Source organism: Protopterus annectens, chromosome 8.part1, assembly GCF_019279795.1.
Source record: "Protopterus annectens isolate FY-2018-M chromosome 8.part1, PAN1.0, whole genome shotgun sequence".
Classification (NCBI taxonomy): Eukaryota; Metazoa; Chordata; order Ceratodontiformes; family Protopteridae; genus Protopterus; species Protopterus annectens.
In genome coordinates, this window is record NC_056742.1 from 383,424,236 (window position 1) to 383,439,235 (window position 15,000).

Here is a 15,000-nt window from a genome sequence, read left to right on the forward strand (position 1 = left end):
GTTTATTATACCAAAAAAATAAGATTTAATGACTGTCAGAAGAAGCAGAAGAAGAAAGGTACAGAAAATGTTGTTCTCCTGGCAGAATTGTGAATTTGTTTAGTTATCATGAGATGGTATTTTGTAAGTGGTTTACCTAAAGTGTTCTCTTTGTTTTCATGAGGTGTCCATAGCTTCTTACTAAGCATAAGGCCAAAGAGACCAGTGAAACGTTCAGCCACATCACCCATTACTGGTATGGGGACTAACAATGACCCCTTCGAGTACCTTTTCTTCACATATCACCAGTAAAAATTTTTAAACACCCATCGAGTTATCATTTTAAAGGTTGCACAAGAAGTACTCTGCTTGAATGGTAAGCACAGTCTATTCCTGAAAGTGGGGATACATTGGATTAAATCAGATACATAGCTAAGGTGCTGGGAAGGGGTCAAGAGGCACATCTGGCACTACTGGTATTCAGTTTCTAAATGCTGATACTGCATTTCCACACAGGGCCGAAATGCTTCAGCTCTCCATGTATGGCCTAATGCAATACCAGCATTTAAAAATGAGTACCGATACTGCATTTGCAGTTAAGGCTGAAGTTCTCAGTGCTCTGTGTGTAGTATTTCACTGTAGCAAACCATTTGTTACATTTGTAACAAATGGTTTGTTACAATTTTTCTTTGCTCCTCAATGTATAGTTGAGGGGCACCAGATTGGGAAACTGCAGTGGAACTAGCTAAGTTTACTACTGCTCTTTGCTACATATCTGTCATGCCATCTGGTGTTGTTGATGTGGTAGTATAGGTTTAGGTCTCTAGAGCAGGTGTTTACTTTTCTGCTGGTTCTTTTTAAGTGAAGGAGTTCAATCTCTTCTGGGTCATTAATGCCAAAGAAGGCTAAGCAGAAATCTCCCCTCAGGAGTTTATATGACACTGAGTAGAGGGACAGGGCTTTTAGTATATCAGACTAGCTAAGGGTATTGAGACCCAAGATATTTTTGGTAAGGAAAAACTGAGGTCTGTTAAAATAGTTTAGGTGCTTAATAAAGGATGTGTAAGAATGTGCATTATAGTCAATGAAGGGTCTCACCAGCCATGAATAAAGTGGGACAACCACTTCTTTGGTCCTTGAAGAGATACAGCAAACTGAGGTCTATCAAGATGGTTTAGGTGCTTGATAAAGGATATGCCAAAATGTGCATTATGTTCAATGAGGGGTCTCCCCAGCCATGAATAAAGTGGGCCTGTCACTTCTTTGGTCCTTGAAGAGATACAGCAAAGGGCAAGTTGCACAAGGTAGGATTTTCTAACCACCACAGGGATATGGCTGCAGGGAGGTCTGTTATCATTATATGTGCCATAGTCTATGATGACTATGTCATATTTAAGTGGAATGTTATCTATATGGTAATCAGTAGTGATGATAGATTTACCAAAGGAAACTTTGTTGCATTTTTTGGTGTTGGAGGTAATTCCATGACTAAAACAGCAAGCATTTGTTAGGTTCAGGTGTTGCTCTAAAAAGGAAGGTTGAACATTTGGGACAAACGACCAGAATACTTATGAATAATACTAAGAAGTTGAATGTTAGTGACGTAAAAATAATGCTTCACTAATTGCATTCTCAATTGCTTGGTTAAATAATTATTGTTGCTTATTAACCGACATCTAGTAATTTAGAAAAGAGGCACCAGCAAAAAGCCAGATTCCCTTTCAACAGTATTCAATCAAGGGTAATAATTCACTTCCACCTACTTCTCTGCGCCTTATCTCCTGAAGCTTAAAGTCTTTCAGACCCAAATGCCTGAGGCTGAAATCACTGAGTAAACATTTCAATAGGAAATCACTGTTGGTGTCATTTATAACTGTGTACTAGCAGTGACGCCTTCATGATTTCTCCCTTTTTTTCATTTGTGCGATCTTGGAGTTAGTATTTCTAATTTCAGGCGTGTGGGAGGGCTTATTTTTATTCCTCCCAAGGGGAATGCCAGGGAGCTTACCCCCTTCAAAAATACTTTTGAATGTCATAATTAGAGCTATTTTATTTTGTACATAAACTCTGGCAAACAGATATCCCAAATATTCTAAAAAAGGCAAACTTTTAATGTGTGTTCAGAAGTCTCATATTCAGCATCTCTCCAACCAAAAATAATGTTTCAGACGTGATCAAAGGCATGCATCACAGGAGAGGCACAGTTCTGTGAAATGTTGATGTAAAATTGGTGTAAATGTGTGTGTGTGTGTGTGTGTGTGTGTGTGTGTGTGTGTGTGTGTGTGTGTGTGTGTGTGTGTGGCCATGTATAAGGGTGTGTGTGTGTGTGTGTGTGTGTGTGTGTGTGTGTGTGTGTGTGTGTACATGTACTTGTGTGTGTGTGTGTGTGTGTGTGTGTGTGTGTGTGTGTGTGTGTGTGTGTGTGGCCATGTATAAGGGTGTGTGTGTGTGTGTGTGTGTGTGTGTGTGTGTGTGTGTGTGTGTGTATGTGTGTACATGTACTTCTGTGCATGTGTGTGTGTGTGTGTGTGTGTGTGTGTGTGTGTGTGTGTGTGTGTGTGTGTGTGTGTATGTATATATTTACATGCAAAAGTAACAATGTTGCATACATTGAACTAGTTATCATTGCACATCTATGTGGTTTTAGAAGCCTCGGAATTAAATCTCTGTTCTGAACCCAACACAGCATGTCCTATTACATTTATGAAATTGCGTTACCTTTTTTCTTATACTGTCATTTTGTGAGGATCTTATTTTATGCATAGGATGACATATTTTGCATACCTATATTAGCCAATTAAACTGAGATTGCTTGTTTATTTTTTGATTTGGGGGTGGTGCAGAGACATGAACTGTTTTTTTTTTTTCTGGAAGTGTAGGACATATTTGGATTGAAAAGATAAGGTTGTATACCATTATAAGTATCTGTGAATTACTAATTTTCACTTTATAGTAATGCAAATGTTTTACTAAACACAATAGCACCAACTGCCAACTCTCTTCACTACTGCAAGCAATAACTAGATGTTCATCGTGTTTCACTGTTGCAGTCATTACAGTTGGGTTATCGTGCTGGCAGGCTACCCGCAGTCGGCCCAAGTTCCACAGTCTAGGTCCGGCGTTGGTTGCTGTCACCTCCTCCCTGACGTCAGTGCACCAGGGGTATAAAAGATGCAGCCGATGCCATTTTCTTCAGTCTTTCTTGCCGGGCAGTGCCCGAAGAAAAAGCAGTTCGCAAGTGCCAGTCGGCCGACTCCTGAGATTTTCAAATTCGAATTTCAGATCCAAAATCTTCATTAAAGCTAAGTACCCCATTGAGGAAACTTTTTTCTTGCTCCAGACCGATGTCAGAAAAGTTAATAATTGTATTTCTTGTGGGAAGCAAATATCTCATAAGGATTTTCCTTCTTACTGTATTTCTTGCCTAGGCCCTGACCATGACGTTGCTAGTTGTTGGTTTTGCGCTAGATTTAACCAACGCACTATTAAGCATCAGTACGATTTTGTATTTCATTATTTTGGCAGAAGATTTAACTATATAATGCCGTTGGAGCAACCGACTACTGGAGTTTATAAAAAGCGCAAAGAAAAGGACAGGCACCCGAGGTCCAAAACCGACGACGAGGCTTCCGCCAGGCCTGTCACCAGTTCGCTGGTTCTCAGTGAGGCACTTTCGCAGCCCCTGATGCCCACTATCTCAGAGCCACAGGCCACTTCCAACTCCCACGTGGAGCTGACTAGGCCGCTGGAAACTCAAGGTATTGGACACTTGGAAACTATTCCCTCAGATGGGTCTGGAGCCGCTGAGCAGGCATCGGCTTCTGAGTGTGTTTTCAGGCCTACACAGTTATATGTAAAACCAATACCATGCAATAGGAAGTCCACCAAGGAGAAGCGGTCCAATAATCCAAAGCTTTTATTCACAAAATAGTAATACAAGAAATGAACGCTGTTAAAAACCATGCGTTTTCATCCTCACGGACTTCATCAGATACAACTTCATTATGAAAAATTGCCATGTTATATACATTGACGTCAGTACCCTAACCAATCGCATAATCCTTTCAATTAAAACAATAACTTTCAAAAATCCTGTTAAACTTATAATACTTTTGTTTTAATAAATATATAATTCCATAAAACTCTTAAAAATGTTTGTGTAATAAATATTATGTTGTCTTAAAATAAATTATAATATAAATATCTAAAATATCTATTAAAGTATTTAATACATTGAAGGTGCTTATATATTAATGTATGTTGGTGTACTGCTACCTAGTGGCGTATATGGGGAAATTTTATTCCTTGCTTGCTTTCAATTTTAATAGTGGCTGGATTGAAATATATTCATTCAATCCTGGATTTTTGTTTGCCTCAAGTGCTAATTGCCACCATAACTCTCTATAACCTATACATTCCTCCCATGGGCCACCCCTCAATTCCTTTTTGATTTGCTCTAAAACAAAGAATCTATACTTGTATTCTTCACATACCATGGTATGCCTATACAGTGCGTTTGTGTCTTTACATTTTTTTATGTCGTACATGTGTTCGTATATACGTCTTCTCATAGTTCTTTCTGTTTTTCCAACATAAAATGATGTGCACGTAGTGCATATGACCAGGTAAACCAATCCTCTGGATTCACAATTAAAGTACCCCTTACAATTTACCCAAAGTTGTCTACTTACTATGAATATTTTTTCTTGATTTATAACGTATTCACATTGTTTGCAAGAGCCGCATTTGTATGTGTCTAACCTACCTGAGTTTGCTCTGTCACCTGTCCTACCTTTCCTATTATTTCCATTCTCCAGAATATGTTTAATACATCCTGAATTCCTAAACACCACTCTCGGTGTTGTTTCAGAAAGTCCTTTTAGGTCTGTTAATGTGTTAAATTTTTCCCATTCCCTTTGGAATGCTTCTTTTACTTTTATATTTAAAGCATTATATTCCAAAACTAAAGCTTGTTGGTATTTGGAAGTATCTTGTTTTATAATGTTTTGTTCCATTTCTTTTTCTCCTTTTATCGGTCTAAATCTTCCTTCCCTTCCTACCAGGACCTCCTCTTTTATTTTATTAATAAAATCTTTGGGGTAACCCCTTTCTAAGAACATATTTACTAGCATGTCGCATTCAATTAAAAAATCTGTGTCCAAGCTTGACATCCTTGAACCCCTAACTAGTTGCCCTTTCACCAGGTTCTTCTTACAATAAATGGGGTGCCCACTGTCATAATGTAAAAAAGAATTGACATAAGACTTTTTCCTATGTACTCTGGTTTCAAAAGAATTTTCTTTCTTCATTATCTCCACGTCCAAATATGTTATGTTTTCAAAGGATGTGGTATAAGTGAATTTAAGGAAATCAGTGGTTTCCCCTATATAATTGATGAATTCCTCCAGCTTGTCATAGGTTCCCTTCCAAAATATTATAATATCATCTAAAAACCTCTTATACAATATGCAGTGTTTAATGTATACAGATTTAAAAATATATCTTTCCTCCCAATTTGCAAGGACTAGGTTAGCAAAAGTAGGGGCACAAACAGCACCCATCGCGACCCCCTGAATCTGTTGAAAATATTCCCCATTATGTATCAAAAAATTATTCCTTAGTATTATGTCCATTAAGCTTGTACATGCTATTTTATCCACATGTGATAAAATCCTGTCCCCAAACACTTCCTCCTCAAACATCCTGATTCCTTCATTATAAGGAATGGAGCCAAAGTGATCCACTACATCAATCGTCACAAAGATTATCTCCCTATCAAAAAGATCCGGAACCAAACTCCTTAATAGATCCCATGAATCCCTGAGTATGCTTTCTTTGTTTGTCCAGATATGTTTAGCTTTCACATCAACAAACCTGGCCAATGGTGTTGTTTTTGAGCCACTTGCTGATACAATAGGTCTGAGGGGTGGATTGCCCTCATCCTTATGTATTTTCGGTATACCGAAAATAATGGGGATCCTAGGTTTCTCTTTTTTCAGAAATGAAAGCATTTTAAAATCTATAATGTTTTCTATAATCATGTCATCCAACTTGATATCAATATTCCTATAAGCTAGGTTGATTTCATTTCTGGAAACTACTTTATATTTACATTCATTCCTTAGTATATCATTCATCTTGCCTTCATATTCAATAGTATCCATAATTACGACCCAAACGCACTGTATAGGCATACCATGGTATGTGAAGAATACAAGTATAGATTCTTTATTTTACAGCAAATCAAAAAGGAATTGAGGGGTGGCCCATGGGAGGAATGTATAGGTTATAGAGAGTTATGGTGGCAATTAGCACTTGAGGCAAACAAAAATCCAGGATTGAATGAATATATTTCAATCCAGCCACTATTAAAATTGAAAGCAAGCAAGGAATAAAATGTCCCCATATACGCCACTAGGTGGCAGTACACCAACATACATTAATATATAAGCACCTTCAATGTATTAAATACTTTAATAGATATTTTAGATATTTATATTATAATTTATTTTAAGACAACATAATATTTATTACACAAACATTTTTAAGAGTTTTATGGAATTATATATTTATTAAAACAAAAGTATTACAAGTTTAACAGTATTTTTGAAAGTTATTGTTTTAATTGAAAGGATTATGCGATTGGTTAGGGTACTGACGTCAATGTATATAACATGGCAATTTTTCATAATGAAGTTGTATCTGATGAAGTCCGTGAGGACGAAAACGCATGGTTTTTAACAGCGTTCATTTCTTGTATTACTATTTTGTGAATAAAAGCTTTGGATTATTGGACCGCTTCTCCTTGGTGGACTTCCTATTGCATGGTATTGGTTTTTGGAGAAGGTTGCCGTTTTTGTTATATGTAAAACCAACTTCAGCTTCAAAGGCAAAGACTAAAGCAGCTCTAAAGACAAAGAAACAAGTACAGCATTCTCCTGGACAGGCCTCCATGCCTAAAAAACAGATGCTTAAAATGGTCGAAGACCTAATTACTTTGATCAGGGGTTCCCTTCCCCCTCCTGATAAGAGGCCTAAGCAAGAGATAGAATATGCATCTTCAGATCAGGTTTCCATTTCATCTGATTCCTCTTCTGAACAGCAATATTCTCTTCCTCCCTATGTGGATTCTGATGCTGAAGAATCTATTCCTTCAGCCTCTCCTCCTGAGGATTATTCTTTTGGGGAAACCCTGCATACTATGAGGGAGCATTTCTACTGGGAGAGCCAAGATTACTCAGAATCCAAGAAAAGGCTCAGAGACTTCCTTTTATTACCTCAGCACAGGCCCCTTGCTATTCCTCCTGTTTTAGACATTGTAAATGATGTATTTTCAGAGTCTGGACTGTCTCCTGACTCTTTGCCACCAGCTCCTGTTAAACCAGAAAGATACTACAGGGTTCCTGAGTCACATAAATTTCTTTATAAAAACCCTGCTGCTGACCCAGAAACTATCTCTCATGGTCCCAAAGGGGTCAAGGCTTCCACTGCAAAAAAACCCTATACCCTCTGATAGGGATTTAAGGGCTCTGGACAGATGGGGGAAAAATATTTATACTTCTGCTACCTTGGCTGTAAGAGCTTTAAATTGTCAATTTCATATGCTTAAATATCAGCAATATCTAATGTCACTACTTAAACAGAAAATGTTGACAAATTCAGAATGTGCAGAAAACAAAGAAATGCAGGATTTATTGCATGCAGCTGAACAAGTAGGAAAGCATACTTTGCAATGTGGTTTTGATTCTCTAGAGGCCTCCTGCAGGGCCGCAGTTACAGGTTCTGTCATTAGGAGACATGCGTGGTTAAAAGAACAGAATCTGCCCGATTATGTTAAAGCAAAATTATTAGATGCTCCATTACAACATGATACCTTGTTTGGTGTTAAAGCAGAAGAGGTGTTGAAGAAAATGGAGGCAAAGCTAAATCTACGCAGTCAAGGATTTTTTACAGGTACAGCCTCCCAGATTTAGCAGGAACTGGCCTGCAAATAATTGGTCCTTTCCAGTGTCAGACAGGCCACAAAGAGGCAGATACAGATGCCCCAGAGGCAGATCACAGCCCCAAGGCTCATACAGGCCTAAACAATGGGGTGGTTCAACCTCCAAAAGCGGAGAAGAAAAATCAGTCATACAGGAAACAGTCTCAATGACTTTCCCCTGCCAGCACCAAGCACTTATCTTCTGGCAGCCACTTTGGGGGGAAAACTAGCACTTTTTTATCAAAATTGGCACATGATCACCCAGGACAAATGGGTCTTAAATATCGTATCCCAGGGCTACAGGTTCCAATTTCACACCCTGCCAAGGCCAAACGGTATGCCAGACCTGCCACACAATCAATGGGCAGAGGCACAAAAACAAGTTTCATCCCTCATGGACATGAGAGCCATTCAGCAAGTGCCACAGCAAGAGCAGGGACTAGGATTTTACTCAAGGCTATTCTTGGTTCCCAGAAAGGACAAAACCTGGAGACCAATACTGGACCTGTCTATCTTGAACACATTCCTGGATATTCCAAAATTCAAAATGTTAACTCTGCAGCAGCTTCTGCCCATGCTGGGCAAGAAGGCTTGGCTTGTGACTTTAGACCTAAAAGAGCCATACCTGCATGTCCCAATCAGACATTCATGCAAAAGATACCTCAGATTTATAGCTGGCTCAATGCATTACCAATTCTCTGCACTGCCCTTTGGCTTATCTACTGCGCCCAGGGTCTTCACAAAATGCCTGGCACCAGTAATTGCTTTTTGCAGACAAAGAGGAATTCATATATATCCTTACTTGGATGACTACCTTATTCAAGCAGAGAACAAGGACAATCTACTACAGCATCTGGCGTTTGTAAAAACATTACTAACAGGCCTAGGGTATACAGTAAACGAAAAGAAATCAAAACTCATACCCTGTCAAGAGATAATATTCCTGGGTGCAAGTTTAAATACAACTGCCCAGATGGCTTATCTCACGCCAGACAAACACAGACAACTGACTACTTATTTCAACATGTTGGCAACAAAGACCCAGTCATCTGCAAGAAAAATTCTGCAGGCTTTGGGCTTCATGGCATCCTGCATTCTGCTAATTCCATATACAAAACTGCATATGAGGAAACTTCAATGGTATCTAAAAAGTGTTTGGACTCAACATTGCCACAGCCTGGAAACAATAATTACCCTCATTCCCTGCCTGCAACAGGAGTTTTGATGGTGGGCAAAAGCCTGTCACCACAACATGGGACGGCCATTCACCTTACCCACAGCCAGGCAGACATTGACAACAGATGCATCAGATTATGCCTGGGGTCCCATATGGCAGGAAGATGTATTCAGGGCACATGATCCATAAGTCAAATGCATCTACACATTAATCAAAAAGAGATGCTAACAGTTCAAAATGCCCTGACAGCCTTCAAGGATCTACTTCATCCAGGACAACTACTGATAAAGAAGGACAATACCACAGTCATGTGGTATATAAACAAGCAAGGGGGCACACATTCTTACCCCCTCAGTAGACTAGCCATGAACTTGTGGGACACAGTATTGACTTACCAAGTACATCTGCAAGCACAGTTCCTGCCAGGAAGGATAAATACTCTGGCAGACGAACTAAGCAAAAACCTAATGGATCCCCATGAGTGGAAATTGGATCCACAAGTCTTCAGCATGATAACAGGGAACTGGGGATGCCTGGACATAAACCTATTTGCCTCCCCTCACAATTGCCAACTACAAAGATTCTGCACAAGGGCTTATCACAAGCAAGTATGGAAAGTGGATGCTCTATCTTTTAGGTGGAAAAACCTAACAGCATATGCCCTTCCTCCTCTGCCTCTCCTCCCAAGGTACTCCTCAAGGTCAGACAAGAGAAGCCAAAAAAGATTCTGATTGCCCCAGACCGGCCCCGCCAGCACTGGTACCCAATCCTAAAGAACTTGTCTCAATGCCCAACTTGGACATTACCTCAAATTCCACACTTATTGACCCAACAAGACAGTCAGATACTGCACAGCCAACTCAGGACCTTAAACCTGGCAGCATGGCGGATAATGTAGCCATTCAAGACACTCCTCTTTCTAAAGCAGTCATGGATGTTATTTTGGAGGCCAGGAGGCCTAGCACCAGAAAATCTTATGCAGAAAAATGGAAGAGATTCTGTGCTTGGAACCAGGCACAAGGTATTGACACGATTGTTCCAAACATTCCTCAGATTTTGCAATACTTAACTGAGATGCTGGATAAAGGCCTTTCCTTTTCATCAATTAAAATTCACGGCTCTGCCATTTCAGCTCATTATAATACAGGACCACCTATTTTTTCTCATCCATTACTAAGGCAGTACCTCAGAGGGGCCAAAAACATAAGACCCCCAAGGAGAGCACCAATACCTGCATGGGACCTCAACTATGTCTGGAAAAACTTACACTGCCTCCGTTTGAGCCAGCCTCTGCAGCTGATATAAAATTCTTATCCTGGAAAACAGCTCTGCTCCTAGCAATAACCTCCACTAGACGAGTCTCAGAGTTACAGGCACTCATGGCTGTAGAACCTTTTATCATTTTCCATCCTGACATTGTTTCTCTGAGGACAAACCCTACATTTATGCCTAAGGTAGTGACCAGTGTGGCCCTTAACCAAACAATTCACTTGCCTACCTTTTACCCAAACCCACAGAATAAGGGTAAGATATTTCTGCATTCTTTGGACATTCACAGACAGCTATGCTTCTACTTGGACAGAACCAAAGCTTTCAGAAAGACTGAACAACTTCTAGTAGCATATGCTGCAAGATCACAAGGAAAGCCTATTTCAAAGCAGGCTATTTCAAAGTGACTAGGCCACTGCGTTCATTTCTGCTATTCACAGCATGGCAAATCAGTGCCTAAGGGCATTAGGCCACATTCCACCAGAGCAGCAGCCACTTCAGCAGCCTTCCTCGAAGGAGTACCAACCAAAGACATCTTAGAGGCTGCAACTTGGAGTTCAGTGAATACTTTTACAAAGTACTATCACTTACCTCTCTATTCTAAATCCACGGCAGGCTTTGCCACTGCAGTTCTGCAGGGCCTGATAGACTCTCCTAATCCTATTTAGCACCAGCCTCCCAACCATAGCTTTGGGATTCAACCCAATTGTAATGACTGCAACAGTGAAACACGATGAACATAGTACAGTTGTGTACCTACCATAAATGTAGATGTTCGAGTGTATTCACTGTTGCAGTCCAGGTTACCCTCCCACCATCCCCTTTTTCCTTGGTGGGACTTATCTGTACTTCTCTATTCTATAGAACCTATGTGGTGTATTTGCTTGTAGATGAAGGAAAAGTTGCATTTTGGTTATGCATGCTTATTGACATTAGTGAGCCTACCATTTTAGGGGCACATGACATCTGGGGCAAGAAAAACTGAAGAAAATGGCGTCGGCTGCATCTTTTATACCCCTGTCGCACTGACGTCAGGGAAGAGGTGACAGCAACCGACACCGGACCTAGACTTTGGAACTCGGGTCGACTGCGGGTAGCCTGCCAGCAGGATAACCCAGTTGTAATGACTGCAACAGTGAATACACTCGAACATCTACATTTATGGTAGGTACACAACTGTACTATGTCTTTAGTGTGTCTGTTTCAGCTGTCTTTTTTGTAAACATGCTCTATCCCCAGTGTTGTACCTCCAGGTACCTAAATGTATGTGTGTGTGTGTGTGTGTGTAGATCTGCTGAAGCTAACTGAAACTTCAGTAGATCGATGTTAAAAAGTCAACAAAAAAAGTCATAAAACCTGCAGACAGTGCACTGTGCAAACTCCATGAAATATCCTAGAAACACGCAAATAAAAACAATGTTTTTGCAGGGGGTGAAATCTGTACACTACCCATAGGGGGGGGATGCCCCCACACTTCCTGCTAATTAAATTTGCCAACTCTGAGATTGCACAATAACAGGGGAAAGAGCATATTCCCCAGTTTTGGCCTTATAGTGATCTTGCACAAAAATCAACAACTTATCTGTTGAGCAAATTAAGTAGTCATGAAAGGTGTTAGCTAGCCATCAGCTGATGTACATGTATGTGACTGCATTTTATGTGTACTTGTTCTCTCTTTATGTGTACTTTGTGTGCCTGTGGCCTGGAACCATAGGAACATAGGAAAATGGTAAACAAATGATCATGAGGTCCATAAAATGCTTAGCCCTTCCTTTTTTTAGTACTTAGTGGCCAGCTCACTGCAAACATGTCACACCTGGTGTAAATGTATGTCCACCCAGCCAATTGTGGAGCCTAGCTTTAAAGTTAGTCAAGAGTAATACCCCTTTTGACTTGTAGTGGTAACGTATTCTGTAAGCTGGGGATACACTGAATTAGGAACCCATCTCTCCAGTCAGTCTTGCTTATTTGTTGGTATTGACCTAGGTTCCTAGCGTGGGTGTCTGTAGAGCCACTGTTTGTGGCATGTCTCACCACTTTCCTTTTCTTCACTTGTCATCCATGTATTTTTGTGCTACCGTTTGTGTTTGATTAAGTAGACAGTTTGAAAAATAATGAATGAGTGATTTTATAAGACATAGTTCCACAAATCTCTTTCCCCAGTTGCTTAGTTACAGAAAACTGCCCTCAGTGGAAGTAAGCATGCCAAACACATGGTGTTGCGACCTCAGGGCAGCCTATATTTAATAGGAGATTACCGGTTTTCCCTCACAAGGGGGTTCTTGTATTGAACTGGTTTTCTCCAAACACTGGACCATCTGAATTGGGCCCATTACTTGTCCTTCCTCAGGAGAGATGGCAGCACAAAAAATAACTCTATCCTAATGAAAGATAACTTAATTTAGTATATTTTTAAATTATCTCAGATAATTTTGGTTTAGATAATTTAGGCTTAGTCACGTCATTGACTCATCTCTATCATACAAGTGAATGCATCGTTATACATATTTCCTGGGGTACAGGCCTTCATCCTGTTTTTCTCGCTGTTTTTCTGTAGCCCCTTCTTGTTTTTTTTAAGAAAATCTTAATCCTCAGCGTGTTTTTCTTCCATGTGACTTTTTATATACTCAGCTCAAACAAGGTCTCCTTAATGCTACCAGTATAATTCTATTGTCTTCAATTTCCAGTTCATGTTATATGTCTGCTTTCATGCTTCACCCATAATAGACTTCTATTTTTTACTAATTTTCTATCAACCCAGATATCCTTTCTACATATGTCTGACCTCTAGGAAGGTGAGCTATCTCTTTATATATGTCTGACCTCTAGGAAGGTGAGCTATCTCTTTACATATGTCTGACCTCTAGGAAGGTGAGCTATCTCTTTACATATGTGTGACCTCTAGGAAGGTGAGATATCTCTTTACATATGCCTGTCCTCTAGGAAGGTGAGATATCTCTTTACATATGTCTGACCTCTAGGAAGGTGAGCTATCTCTTTACATATATATGACCTATAGGAAGGTGAGCTATCTCTTTACATATGTCTGACTTCTAGGAAGGCGAGATATCTCTTTACATATGTCTGACCTCTAGGAAGGTGAGCTATCTCTTTACATATGCCTGTCCTCTAGGAAGGTGAGCTATCTCTTTACATATGTCTGACCTCTAGGAAGGTGAGCTCTCTCTTTACATATGCCTGACCTCTAGGAAGGTGAGATATCTCTTTACATATGCTTGTCCTCTAGGAAGGTGAGCTATCTCTTTACATATGCCTGTCCTCTAGGAAGGTGAGCTATCTCTTTACATATGTCTGACTTCTAGGAAGGTGAGCTATCTCTTTACATATGTCTGACCTCTAGAAAGGTGAGCTATCTCTTTACATATGTCTGACCTCTAGGAAGGTGAGATATCTCTTTACATATGCCTGACCTCTAGGCAGGTGAGCTATCTCTTTACATATGTCTGACCTCTAGGAAGGTGAGCTATCTCTTTACATATGTATGACCTCTAGGAAGGTGAGCTATCTCTTTACATATGTCTGAACTCTAGGAAGTTGAGCTATCTCTTACATATGTCTGACTTCTAGGAAGGTGAGATATCGCTTTACATATGCCTGTCCTCTAGGAAGGTGAGATATCTCTTTACATATGTCTGACGTCTAGGAAGGTGCGCTATCTCTTTACATATGTCTGACCTCTAGGAAGGTGCGCTATCTCTTTACATATGTCTGACCTCTAGGAAGGTGTGCTATCTCTTTACATATGCCTGTCCTCTAGGAAGGTGAGCTATCTCTTTACATATGTCTGACCTCTAGGAAGGTGAGCTATCTCTTTACATATGTCTGACCTCTAGGAAGGTGAGCTATCTCTTTACATATGCCTGACCTCTAGGAAGGTGAGATATCTCTTTACATATGCCTGTCCTCTAGGAAGGTGAGCTATCTCTTTACATATGTCTGACCTCTAGGAAGGTGAGCTATCTCTTTACATATGTCTGACCTCTAGGAAGGTGAGCTATCTCTTTACATATGTCTGACCTCTAGGAAGGTGCGCTATCTCTTTACATATGTCTGACCTCTAGGAAGGTGTGCTATCTCTTTACATATGCCTGTCCTCTAGGAAGGTGAGCTATCTCTTTACATATGTCTGACCTCTAGGAAGGTGAGCTATCTCTTTACATATGTCTGACCTCTAGGAAGGTGAGCTATCTCTTTACATATGCCTGACCTCTAGGAAGGTGAGATATCTCTTTACATATGCTTCTCCTCTAGGAAGGTGAGCTATCTCTTTACATATGCCTGTCCTCTAGGAAGGTGAGCTATCTCTTTACATATGTCTGACCTCTAGGAAGGTGAGCTATCTCTTTACATATGCCTGACCTCTAGGAAGGTGAGATATCTCTTTACATATGCTTGTCCTCTAGGAAGGTGAGCTATCTCTTTACATATGCCTGTCCTCTAGGAAGGTGAGCTATCTCTTTACATATGTCTGACTTCTAGGAAGGTGAGCTATCTCTTTACATATGTCTGACCTCTAGGAAGGTGAGTTATCACTTTACATATGTCTGACCTCTAGGAAGGTGAGATATCTGTT

At 40.1% G+C, this 15,000-nt stretch overlaps 1 protein-coding gene across 1 annotated transcript in view; it reads left to right on the forward strand.

The window, feature by feature from the left end:
- NETO2 (neuropilin and tolloid like 2) overlaps nt 1–15,000 on the forward strand; it is a 1,066,336-nt gene that overhangs the window by 222,059 nt on the left and 829,277 nt on the right. The window lies entirely within an intron of this gene.